General features: G+C 35.4%; 1 protein-coding gene across 3 annotated transcripts in view; it reads left to right on the top strand.

Moving 5' to 3' along the window:
• ADK (adenosine kinase) overlaps positions 1-12,770 on the top strand; it is a 594,334-nt gene that overhangs the window by 80,696 nt on the left and 500,868 nt on the right. The window lies entirely within an intron of this gene.

The following is a 12,770-nucleotide window of genomic DNA, read 5'->3' on the forward strand; positions in this document are numbered from 1 at the left end:
CAGGAAATAATCGTTCCTGTATGCACATGAAAGTATGTAATATTATATACTTATATACTTATATACTTATAAAGTATATACTTATATACTTTATTACATTAAAATATGTAATATTATATATTTCCATAATTGGGAAATATGTCATTTTATTTTCTTTCTCCAGATAAAACATTAAATTGTCACTGTTAATTTTTGGCTCTTACTTGACTCCCCCACCCTCATGCTTAAGATAGAGAAATATAATTTTGTTTCTTTTGTTGCTGTATGAAATAGTGTGTCGTTATTGTTTAGCATAAGGTAAAACACTTTAAACAGTTTGAAATGTGAGTACAATTTTTTTTCTTTTAAAAGTTTTAATGTTCTTACGGTTTTGTTTTTTATTTTTTTTATTTTTTATTTATTTTTTTTTTTTTTAAAGATTTTATTTATTTATTTATTTTTAGAGGGGAAGGAAAGAGGGAGAGAAACATCAATGTATGGTTGCCTTTTGTGCGTCCCCTGCTGGTAGTTAGCCTGCAAGGAACCGGCCTGCAACCCAGGCATGTGCCCTGACTGGGAATCGAACCGCGATCGTCTGGTTCGCAGGCCCGTGCTCAATCCACTGAGCTACGCCAGCCAGGGCTGGTTTTGTTTTTTAGATAAAAATAACTGTGTGTGTGATTCTGGGATATCTCCATTGCTATTTTTCTGTTCTATAGTAGTATTTAAAAGATTCCTACCTTACAGGGACTGAGAAGTTTTTAGTTAAAAATTACTGACTTGGGAGTTTTTAAAATTCACCTTACCTTAACCTTTTTAGTATCATAAGATTGTCTAAAGAGGGAAGCTAAAAATTTTTTGTTTCAGCTTTCTAATTAGCCTACCTCTTTTCCCATTGTGCCATTAGAAAGTTCTGATTATCTTAGTTATTATACAAATAACTCATGTCTAGAATTCAAGAAATTTATACCTTCAGGTTGGACCACACTTGATGATACTGTAGTACCACCTTTTCCGTGGGAGATACATTCCTAGACCCCCAGTAGATGCCTAAAATCATGGATAGTACCAAATGCTATATATACTACGTTTTTTCCTGTATTTATACACCTATGATAAAGTTTAACTTATAAATTATACATTATAAGAGATTAATTATAATAATAAAATAGAACAATTATGATAATATATTACAGTAAAAGTTATGTGAATATGGTCTCTCTCTCATCTTACTGTATTATATTTCCCTTTCTTATAATGATGATGTGAAACGATACAGTGCCTGTGTGATGAGGTGCTGTGAGGTGAATGATGTAGGGATTGTAACATAAGAGTCCGCTACTATAAGGGTTACGTGAACACAAGCGCTGTGATACCACAACAGTGGATCTGGTAACCCAGAGGGCTACTCAGTAGCTATACAACTTGGATACACTGGGTCAGGGAGAGATGCACATCCTGGGTGGGACAGGCCTGGGAGTGCAAGATTTCATCGTGCTGCTCAGAATGGTATGATATTTAAAATCTACGAATTGTTTATCTGGATTTTTTCTCTTTCTATAACCAGAAAAACAACTTAATGAAAGAAGTTCTAAATGCACTAAATTTAAAGTGTTGACTTAATAGGCTTATCTATTATAAGATGAACTGTTTCAACTTTATAGTCATAATGGTGAACAAAGTGAGCAAATATAATGTACATCTAAAGGTTGAATGAGCACAATTTTATTTTTTTAGTATAACATGAAGTCTTTTTAGTAACTAGTGGTTACGTAGTAAGATTCTTATTCTTGTTAATATTGTTACTTGATTTGGCGTTAGTTGATTATCTTTGTTCTGTGGCTCCTGGTTCTCTGCCTTGTAGTTTTTAAAGTCTCAGTTGAATATGCTATGCCACTGCAACACTAGCCTTTCATGGAAGCTGCTCATAAATAACCTGATTTTTGTCCTTAAAATTCAAATAGCTAAGATCTTTGTGTGCAAGTCCAAGCTTTTAAAAATATTATAAGCTGGTCCTGACCGATGTTGGCTTGGTTGTTTGGGTGTCAGTCTGTGAAGTGAAAGGTCACTGGTTCATTCCATTCCTGGTCAGGGCACATGCTTAGGTTGCAGGTTCAGTCCGTGGTCAGGATGTGTATGAGAGGTAAAACTGATGGATGTTTCTCACATCAATGTTTCTCTCCCTCTCCTTCTCCCTCCCTTCCCTTCTCTTTAAAAATAAACAAAGTCTTAAAAAATTAATAAGCTGTAGATATAAAACAAAATTTAATTATCCAATTAATAATTCCATGCTTTGTTTTCATAAAACATTATGGCTTCTTAATTCTAATTCTAATATGTTCATTTGTAGATTCTTAATTCCAATATGTTAAAGACAGACTTGATTTATCATGATAATGCAAAAATGCAGTGATACCATCACATTAGCCTGCTTTTTGAAAATGTGCCTTAATCCTGTATGTACCAATAATAGTACAGTGATAAGTCTCATTGTCTTGATAATATTTTAGGTGGTAAATAATAACTGCATTTTCATTAAAAATATTCTTAGTGTATAAAAGATAAAAATAAAAAAATAAAAAAATAAAAAAATATTCTTAGTGTATAAAATGCAGTTTACAGATATACATGTTATTTGTCTGGGGAAGACTGACATGCAACAAAACCGGAGAGATTGGTCAGCAGTGACAGTTGTCTGTTTAAGCAGAATGGTTTTCCCCAGGTTCCTGTTTCCTAATGTTCTACCTACTGAAGATTCTGGGGGGCGATTTTAAGTAGGGAAAGTCGAACAGTTAAATTTGTGGTAGGAATAATCCAAAACTATAAAAAGGTTGGTTCAGTAATGAGCTAGTTGCATTAGTCTTCTGTAGATTTTCTTAGTCTATCAGCATTTTAGTTTTATCAGTGGAGTAGTTTAAAATAAACTAGAGAAACATCATTATTTCATTCACCAAATATTCTTCGCTTACCGGTCAGTGTGCTGGGTGCTATTGAGAGGAAGGATATTGACTTCATTTACAAATGAAGACTAACTCTCTGATTTAAGTACTTGACAGTTATACACGGCTTCATAATTGAAGGTTTTGTAATCGTGGGTTTCTTATCAATAGTTATGGAACCATTTTGTTTGGTTCTGTAAATATGTTTGTTTTATGAATACCTAAATAGAATATTACCTTCAATAAAGATTAAGATAAAGAAAGTTAAAAGTTGGCTGGAGTTAGGGACAAATACCAAAGGCAATATAAATAAATTTAGAAGTATCCGTGCCACTTAACACAGGCAGGAGTAACTTGATATCTGATGTTTTTCAATTGGCTGTACTCTATGGGGAAAGCCTCTAAAAAAGATTCACATTTATTTACTTGACTTCTCAAGATAGCTTGCCAAGATAAAGAGGAAATTTTTATAAGCAAAGTTTCGCTTTTCTGGATATGAGGTATATTTTTCCTCTCTGAGGTTGAATGAATTCTCTTTAATGACTTTTTATGTCAAAAGCTAATTATTTTCTCAGAATTACCCTTTAAGTTTTAAAATTTTGTCTCAATAATTATGATGGTCAATTTATGATTATGATGAAATGGGGGAAAATTATTCAGTTGTGCGAGGGGAATGATGCCAGGTATTGGACAGGACACCGTCAGATCTTGATCTTCAGTGTAGTGTGAAAAATTTTAAGTTTTTAGAGAACAGTACCCAATTTCTAAACTACCAGGGGAGATTTATAAGTATTTAAGTGACATATTTAAAAATGTGTGAAGAGCAATTAGAGACAATCAGTAACATCTGATACGCTCTTATATCCATTATTATTATTGTTGTTACTGAGCAGTTCTTCAAAAACCTGAAGATTGTTTTATAAGAATAATATAAGAACTGATTGCCTATAAAACTAATAGATTTTTGTTCATGGCAAAATGCATTTGCTTAATACAAAAGTAGGAAAAACTCCTGGCAAGCAGAAGGCCAAAATTGAAATAAAGAACATCTAAGACCAACAAAGTTAAATGGTTATTGCTTTTCAACATGCATAAATAGGTATAGTATTTTTATGGTTTCATTCTCAAAGTCCACTTTTCCATAATCTTTTAAATTATAGAACTTTGAATCTACAAATGAACTTCAGAACTAGTATCTGTAATTTATGGTGAAATTTACGGTGATAAAGTAACTTGTACAGATTACACTATAATGACAAATGCTGGACCAGAATTCAAGCCTCCCGATTCCCGTTTTAGTGTTTTTTTCTGTTATACCAAGCAGTTCTCTAAATATGCAGTGATTTTTTTTAATATAGAAGGGATTAATGTCCATTGCAAGACTCAGTAACTGGTTAAAATGAACCCAAAAGCAATATGAAACCCAATGACTGATTAATTTCATAGTATGTATTATGGTTTTAGAAACTTCCTTAGACTTTCTACTGAGTGAGTTGAAGAGAATCATCAAATACTACTTATGCCTGCCTTCAAAATGCAAGACATTTCCCATTCTTCAGGGAGAGGGTATAACACAAAGATTTTTGGTCAACTTGATTCTAAAAGATTTTAGAGATGTTTATGAAATAAGAAAGATTCATAGCCATAATGTAGTTAATTTTTCATACATTTTATAGTCACATATTGTGTGGAATAATTTTAAAATACTTTGGTCTTTTTTAACCTCATTCTCTTGAGCATTCTAGAACCTTTTCTCTACAATCCTTTTGTGTAGAACTTATTTGATTCTATGTATAATGCTTCCATTGGAAGTTTCATCCTAAAGCAAGTATTATGGGTGAACTATAATATGGGGTTAATGTTCAGGGGGGTCAACATGGAATGAAGAGAGAGTGCTGGTATGTTGAATTCTTTTCTCCTTGGTCTAGAACAAACAGGAACATTTTGAGAATGAAGCCATGAAAGAAAATACCTGAAAAATAAAGTAAGGGTATGCTAACACTGTCTGTATCTCCTTTGGGATTGAGAGACTTTTGGGGAATGATAAACATTTTGGAGTTTTGGGAAATTTTTAGTATCTATTAGTGACTAATCTAATTTTTGAAAATAATTGCTCTACTGAATATACTTATCGATTTCTTTTTTGAAAGTATTGAACAATTAAATAACACTTATGTATTAAAAGACGAGAAAAGAACATTATTTCAATTATTTTTCTGCTCTAATAATTTCATAGCAATCTTTTGAGGTAGATGTAATTACTCCCATTTTATAGAAAATTGAGGCATGGAGAGACTCTACCTTATGGCAGAAAAGGATAGAAAGTGTGTTTTGAGTTCAGACATTTTTTTTTTATTGCTTTCTATTTTGCCTAAGTTCAGTAACTTAGGAAAAACAATATTTTTTACCTTTTTGGAGGAATATTATTTAAAACACATATACCAACGTCACAGAATATTTAAAGATATTTATGATGGGTATTATATTTTCTAAGTTTTAATGTGGTTTACTTAGAAATGTGCCATGGTTTGTAGGTAATACTGTGTTTTTTATGGCTAAGATAAAATCTTAGAGGATAATCTGAGCTCATGTTGATGAACAGAAATCCAGTATTTCGGGCAGACTAGGTCTTCTTTTGAAGTTCCGTATGTTTTTTATTCTTTGTGGTGCTAGCTCCCTCTGTAGAACTTCATTAAGATTGCAGCTCGACTCTTCAATTATTTAGCAAAGTGGTTGAAACATTCATTATCTAGAATAGATTTTAAAATTTTCTTTCAAATTGTCTTTTATATCTTAATCACTTACAAGTGTTTTTCTTGTGAAAATATTACCTTTATGAAAATGTCTCACTTTGTATATATTAAATTTTTATAGCCTGATGTGATACACTGAATATGACCAGAACAGAATATCACATGTGTAGTATCCCTACAAAAAAAACAAAAACAAAAACCATGAATCTGATCATGAGAGAAATGTCAGAAAAAACCCAATTTCATTGAAACACCTGGCCTGTACTCTTTAAGAGTCACTGTTGTGAAATAGAAAGACAAAAACTTTTTCAGATAAGAGAAACCAAAGAAACTTACAACTAAATATAATGCATGGTCCTGGATTACATCCTGAGAGGGAAGATGGATATTGTGAAGGACATTGCTTGCAAAATTGAATATGGACTATGGATTAGGTAATAGTATTGAAGCACTGTTAAACATCCTGAATTAATAAATGTATTGTGGTCATGCAATGGTCTTGTTTTTAGGAAATAACACTCAGGTATTTGGATGGAAGGGGTGTTGATGTCTGCAACACTCAGATGATTCAGCAGTAACTAAGAGTAATAATAAACAGTTTAGATAAGTGGAATCACCTTATATTGTTACTATTAAGTAAATGCAAGTGAAGAGTAAATAGGAATTATTTGTACACGTTTTTAATTTTCTCATAGGTTTCAAATAATTTCAGAATGAATTATTGATGAGCGTTTGCTCATTTACATTGTTCTTTACCTGGTTTATCTGCATGCGAATGTGTGTCCACGGTCAGCCAGCCGCCTTGTGAGCCTTACTGAGTCTGCTCGTTTTGTCCCGCGCCCACCCAGGTCTGCCAACCACTGCTTTTTTCTGCCCACTCTGCCCCTCTTACTGGTCTAGATGAATGGTTCATTGTTGTTGGACTTGGGTACAGCTCAATTTTCTGTCTGTTTTGGTTGTGTTTTTGTTTCTAAATCTCGTCCTTAAATTTGGTTGTGTGAGGAGGTACAGTGTTTCTACCTACACCTCCATCTTGGCCCGCAACATTGTTCTTTAGATTTCACATATATGTGAAAGGCTGTAGTCAGTCTTTTTTTTTTTTTTTAAGGTCTCAGTTATTTCTTCATGAATGTTAACCAGATTTCCCAGCAGATTCCTTTAAGAAAATCAGGTAGACTCCCAAGATATAATTCAGTGCCTCTTTCATTATATCTTAAATATTACCAACTTAACATTTCTTAGCAGAGAACAAAAAACTGTTTTTTTCTCCAGCATTTGGATTGACTGTTTATAAGTGCATCTAATTCTAGTAGTCATCTATTGTTGGTGATAAAATTTGGGATAATGTCTCTGATTGCCCATTTAGGTCTGGATCTGGAAGAATGTTTTTATTCTAAGTTTAGGCTTCTTTATTTAGATTTCCTTCTTATTTTAAAATATGTAGATTAGGGCATGAACTTTTTTAGCACTAGTTCTTTCTAAAGTCGGGAAGTTTATATACTACTTGTATTATGATGCCTTTGTAAGTAAGAGGTACCCAAAAGAGAACGACTTAATCTGTAAATGAAAACTTAATATTTAACGCAATAAATATGGAGGTAAGGGTTGGTTAATTATTCAGTGATTCAGGACCATCATCCGGGAGCTCTGGGTCTTTTTGTCTTTCTGCTCATCATTCCCAGTGTCTTTTAGGCTCATACTCCTCATGGTTACAAATGACTGTTGCTGTTCTTAAAGGTCGGATCTAGTTGCTAATATCTAGAGACTCACAGGAAAATCTTGTCTTCTAAAAAAATTATATTTTATTGATTATGCTATTACAGTTGTCCCAATTTTTCCCCTTTGCCCCTGTCTCCCTCAGGCAATCCCCACACTTATGTTCATGTCCATGGGTTAAGCATATAGGTTCTTTGGCTTCTCCATTTTCTATGCTGTACTTTACATCCCCGTGAGTATTCTGTAACTACCAATTTGTGCTTCTTCTTTCACTTTTTCACCTACTCCCCCAATCCCTCCTCCCATCTGACAGCCATCACTGTTCTCCCTATCTGTAATTCTGTCTCTGTTCTTCTTTGCTTAGTTTGTTTTTTAGATTCAGTTGTAGATTGATATGTATTTATTGCCATTTTATTGTTCATAGCTTTGATCTTCCTTTTTTTTCTTAAGTTCCTTTAACATTTCATATAATAATGGTTTGGTGATGATAAACTCCTTTAGCTTTTTCTTGTCTGGGAAGCTCTTTATCTGCCCTTTAATTCTAAATGATAGCTTTGCTGAATAGAGTATTTTTGTTGTAGGTCCTTGCTTTCCACACTTCGAATATTTCTTTTTTTAGGAATAATATGTTATGATTATGTTATTGAAGTTGTCCAAATTTCCCCCCTCTCCTTCCTGACTATGGTGTTGAATTTGTGGCTAACTTGGAGTGATTAAACAATTTAGAGTTGCCATTCATCACATACTGTGAAGTGAATGATTTGTATGCGAGTGCTGATGTGAAGGCAGCTGGAATAATCTTTGAAACTGTAGATAAGTTGATTGTGGAGGATAATTACTTGAGCAATATTTGCTCTTGAGCCAGAGCAAATATTCCGTATGGATGAAACCTCCCTATTTGGAAATGGATGCATGGAGAGACTTTCATCCATAAGGAGGCCAAGTCAATGCCAGGTTTCAAGCCTTTTAAGGACAGGATAACAGTCTTGCTTGGGGCGGTGTTGCAGGCTGCAGATGGAACCCTTCATGATGTGGTGCAGTGGGAACCCCAGGGCCCTCCAGCCCCTCAGTAAGCTCACACTGCCAGTGCACTGCAGGGGCAATAAGATGCCCTCTTGAGTTAGTTGCTAGGTCAGTAAAATGGAGAAGTACTGTTAGGTTAATAAGATCTCTTATGATTTTGCTTATTGTTGATAATGTCCCCAGAAATCCTTTTTTTTTTTTTTGGTGTTCTTCATCCCAATATCAAAGTGGTGTTTCTCTCTCTAGACACCACTTCATTGATCCAACACATGGATCAAGGAGTTACAGCAGCTTTTAAGGCCTACTACCTGTCGAGGACCTTTGCCCAGTCTAGTGTTGCAGCTGAGGAAGACCTGAGTACAATTGTCAAGTATTTAAACATCTACAACTGCATCCAGAAACTTGCTTGAGCTTGGGATGATGTCACCAAGGAGTGTATGAATGGAAGAAGAAACTCAAGAGGTTTGTCCTTGACTTGAAGAGATTTGCCAAGGTTGAGAGGTTGCAAAAATCAATAAGGCTTCGGTTGAGGCGACAAAGAACTTGAACTTGGGTGTGAATGGGGATGACATCGAGGAGCTCCTAGAGGTGGTTCCTGAGGAACTAACTAAAGAGGAGTTGTTGCAACTGGAATGGGAATGTATAACTGAAGAAGAGGCAAGCGGGTAGGGAACAGGAGAGGAAAAAGAAGAACCCTAAAAAAAAATCACAGTGACAGATTTAGCAGAAGTTTTTATAGACCTCAGGAAGCTCCTTAAAAAGTTTGAAACATGAATCCTAATGCTGAAAGTTATTACTAATAGAGAGTATTCATGGTGCATTATCTTCTTATAAGCAAATCTATGATGGAAAAAAATAAAGAACTATGGACATATTTCTGAAAAGAGTGAAACCTCCTCTGGAAGATCCCTAGGTAGGTTCTTCGGAGGTGTCACAAAGAGAAGGTATTGTTATCTTAGGAGATGAGAGCTCTGTGCATGCTATTGCCCCTGAAGACCTTCCAGTGGGACAAGATTTGGAGGTGGAAGTCAGTGATATAGATGATCCTGACCCTATGTTGATGTAGGCTAATGTGTGTGTCTGTCTTATTTTTTATTTTATTTATTTTTAAAAAAGATGTTTATTTATTTATTTTTAGAGAGAGGGAAAGGGAGGCAGCGGGGAGAGAGAGAGAGCGAAACATCAATGTGTGGTAGCCTTTCACGTGCCCCCTGCTGGGGACTTGGTCTGCAACCCTGGTTTGTGCCCTGGCTGGGAATTGAACTGCCAATGCTTGGTTCGCAGGCTGGCACTCAATCCACTGAGCTCTGGCACTCAATCCTCTGAGCACCAGCCAGGGCTGTGTCTTTAGTTTTTAAAGATAAAAGTTTGAAACGTAGAAAACAATGTAAAAATAGAAAAAAGCTTATAGAATAAGGATATAAAGATAGTATTTTTGTATAGTTGTGCAGTGTGCTTGCATTTTAAGTGAAGTGTTTTACGAAGCAGTTGAAAAGTTTAAAAATTTTTTAAAGTGTATGAAGTAAGACAGTTACAGTAAGCTAAGGTTAACTTATTGAAGAAAGAGAAATATTTTTAGTAAATTTAGTGTAGCCTGAATGTCCATGTTTATGAACTCTGCAGTAGTGTACAGTTATGTTGTAGGCCTTCACATTCACTCACCACTCACTGACTCACCCAGAGCAACTTGCAGTCCTGCAAGCTTCATTCATGGTATAGGTATACTATTTTTTATTTCTTATACCATAGTTTTTCCTTTCTTTTTTTAAGTATATTTTATTGATTATGCTATTATAGTTGTCCCAATTTTTATTTCTTTGCCCCCTCTGCCTGGTACCCACCTTCCTTCCAGCAATCTCCATACTTAGTTCATGGCCATGGGTTGTGCATATAAGTTCTTTGGCTTCTCCATTTCCTATAGCGTTCTTACATCCCTCTATTTTTTTTACCTACCAATTATGCTTCTTAATCCCTGCATTTTATCCCTTTTCTTCCCCTTCCCTCTCCCAGCTGATAACCCTCCAAATGATCTCTATGTTTGTGATTCTGTTCCTATTCTGGTTGTTTGCTTAATTTGTTCATTTGTTTGTTTGTTTTAGATTCAGTTGTTGATAGTTGTAATTTTGTTGTCATTTTAATGTTCATAGTTTTGACCTTTCTCTTAGATAAGTCCCTTTAACATTTCATATAATAATGGCTTGGTGACAATGAATTCCTTTAGGTCTACCTTGTCTGGGAAGTACTCTGCCCTTCCATTCTAAATGATAGCTTTGCTGGATAGAGTGATCTAGGTTGTTAGTCCTTGCTTTTCATCACTTTAAATACATGTTGCTAGTCTCTTCTTGCCTACAAAGTTTCTTTTGAGAAATCAGCTCACAGTATGGGAAAGTCCCTATAGGTAACTAACTGCTTTTCTTTTGCTGCTTTTAAGATTCTCTGTTTATGTTTAACCTTTGGCAGTTTAATTATGATATGTCTTGGAGTGGGCCTCTTTGCATCCATCCTGTTTGGGACTCTCAGTGCTTCTTGGACTTGCTTGTCTGTTTCATTCACCAAATTAGGGAAGTTTTCTTTCATTATTTTTTCAAGTAAGTTTTCAATTTCTTGCTCTTCCTCTTCTTTTGGCATCCCAATGATTTGGATGTCAGAACTTTTGGAGATGTCCCAGAATTTTCTTATACTATCCTTGATTTTTTTTTGAGTTCTTGTTTCTTCTCTCTGTTTTTTTTTGATGTTAATTTCTATCTTATGTTCCAAATCATTGATTCGAATTCCAGCTCCCTTCCTTCACTGTTGGTTCCCCGTGGATTTTGCTTTATTCCACTTAATGTAACCTTAATTTCTTCCTTTATGTTGTTGCTATAATCAGTGAATTCTTTGAGCATCCTGATCATCATCGTTTTGAACTCTGAGTGTGATAGGTTGGCTATCTCCGTTTCATTTAGTTGTTTATCTGGGGTCTTGTTCTGTTCTTTTATTTAGGCAATATTTCTTTGTCTCCTCAATTTGGCAGGCTCTGTGTGTTTGTTTCTGTGGAATAGAGCTGCTTTGACTTCCTGTCTTGGCACACCTCTTCAGTCCTGTGGGGCAGAACCTTAGTTATTTGCCAGGGTTGGGCAACCCAGTTCATTGCTTTGTGCCACTGGGTAGGGGGAGGACTCGGAGTAGGGACAGTGCCACTGCATGGCTTTTAGAGGTTTGCCTGGTCTTGTCCTATTTCCAGCTACTTCACCAACTTCCTGTATGTGACTGGCACCACCTTATCCTCGTGGTGAATCCCAGAGTGGGTACATTTGCATATGTTCTGGGCCCTTTAAATGGACTCTTCTGAGAAACCAGCAATTTTTTCTGCCACCCCAAACCTCACTGGTTTTTACAACCAGAAGTTACGGGGCTTTATCTTCCTGGTACTGGAACCCTGGGCGGTATCGAATGGCCTGGGGCTGGGATTGCTTGCTCCCCAGTTACCCTTCCTAATTTTTATTCACCACATGTGAATGTGGGACTCCTGGTTCTGCTGTGGCACCCTTGTCCATGCCACACCCATTTCTTCATCTCTCTGCCAGGCCTCCGAGTCTCCACACCTCCTTTTTCTCTGGATAATTATGGCTTCTTTAAATACTTGGTTGTTGGACTTTTCATACAGTTTAATTTTCTGGGAGTTCTGGGTGTTGTTTTAGGTTAGTTGTAATTCTTGTGGTTACATGAGGAGGTGAAGCATGTCTACCTATGCCTCCATCTTGACTGGAAGTACTTTTTAAATGTTTAGATATGCAAATACCACTGTTACAGTGGCCTACAGTGTTCAGTATACTAACATACTGTACAGTTTGTATGTAGCCTAGGAGCAATAGGCTATACAATATAGCCTAGGTGTGTAGTAGGCTGTGCCATCTAGGTTTGTGTAAGTACGCTCTGTGATGTTCCCACAATGATGAAATTGCACAGTGACACATTTCTCAGAATGTGTCTTCTTATTAGGTAACACGTGACTGTGTGGTTGCGGTGTTTTTTGTTTGTTTGTCTAGGCTTAAAATCTTAATAGTTGGGGGAATTTTATTCCAGACTATTATAAATTATCACTCAGTTACCAGTTTGGAATTATTTTACCCAGTCACTTAATAAAGGTAGCATTAGGTCTTCATAAAATTAATATTGTCTCCTATACAAAGAGGTATAGATTAGCTGTGGGTGAAAGAGATGACTAGGGGTCTATCCACCTTGAAGAAAGAATAAATGTAGAATTCAGTAATCTCTGGAAAAAGTGAGAGGAAATGTTATATTTTCTACTTATTATATTTAAGATTGTTTAAAAATAGTGAGTATATAATTAAATTATTCTAATGTAATTATCTTTGAA

The sequence above is a fragment of the Sturnira hondurensis genome, unplaced genomic scaffold (genome assembly GCF_014824575.4).
Source record: "Sturnira hondurensis isolate 20B ecotype Veracruz unplaced genomic scaffold, ASM1482457v3 Scaffold0008761, whole genome shotgun sequence".
NCBI lineage: Eukaryota > Metazoa > Chordata > Mammalia > Chiroptera > Phyllostomidae > Sturnira > Sturnira hondurensis.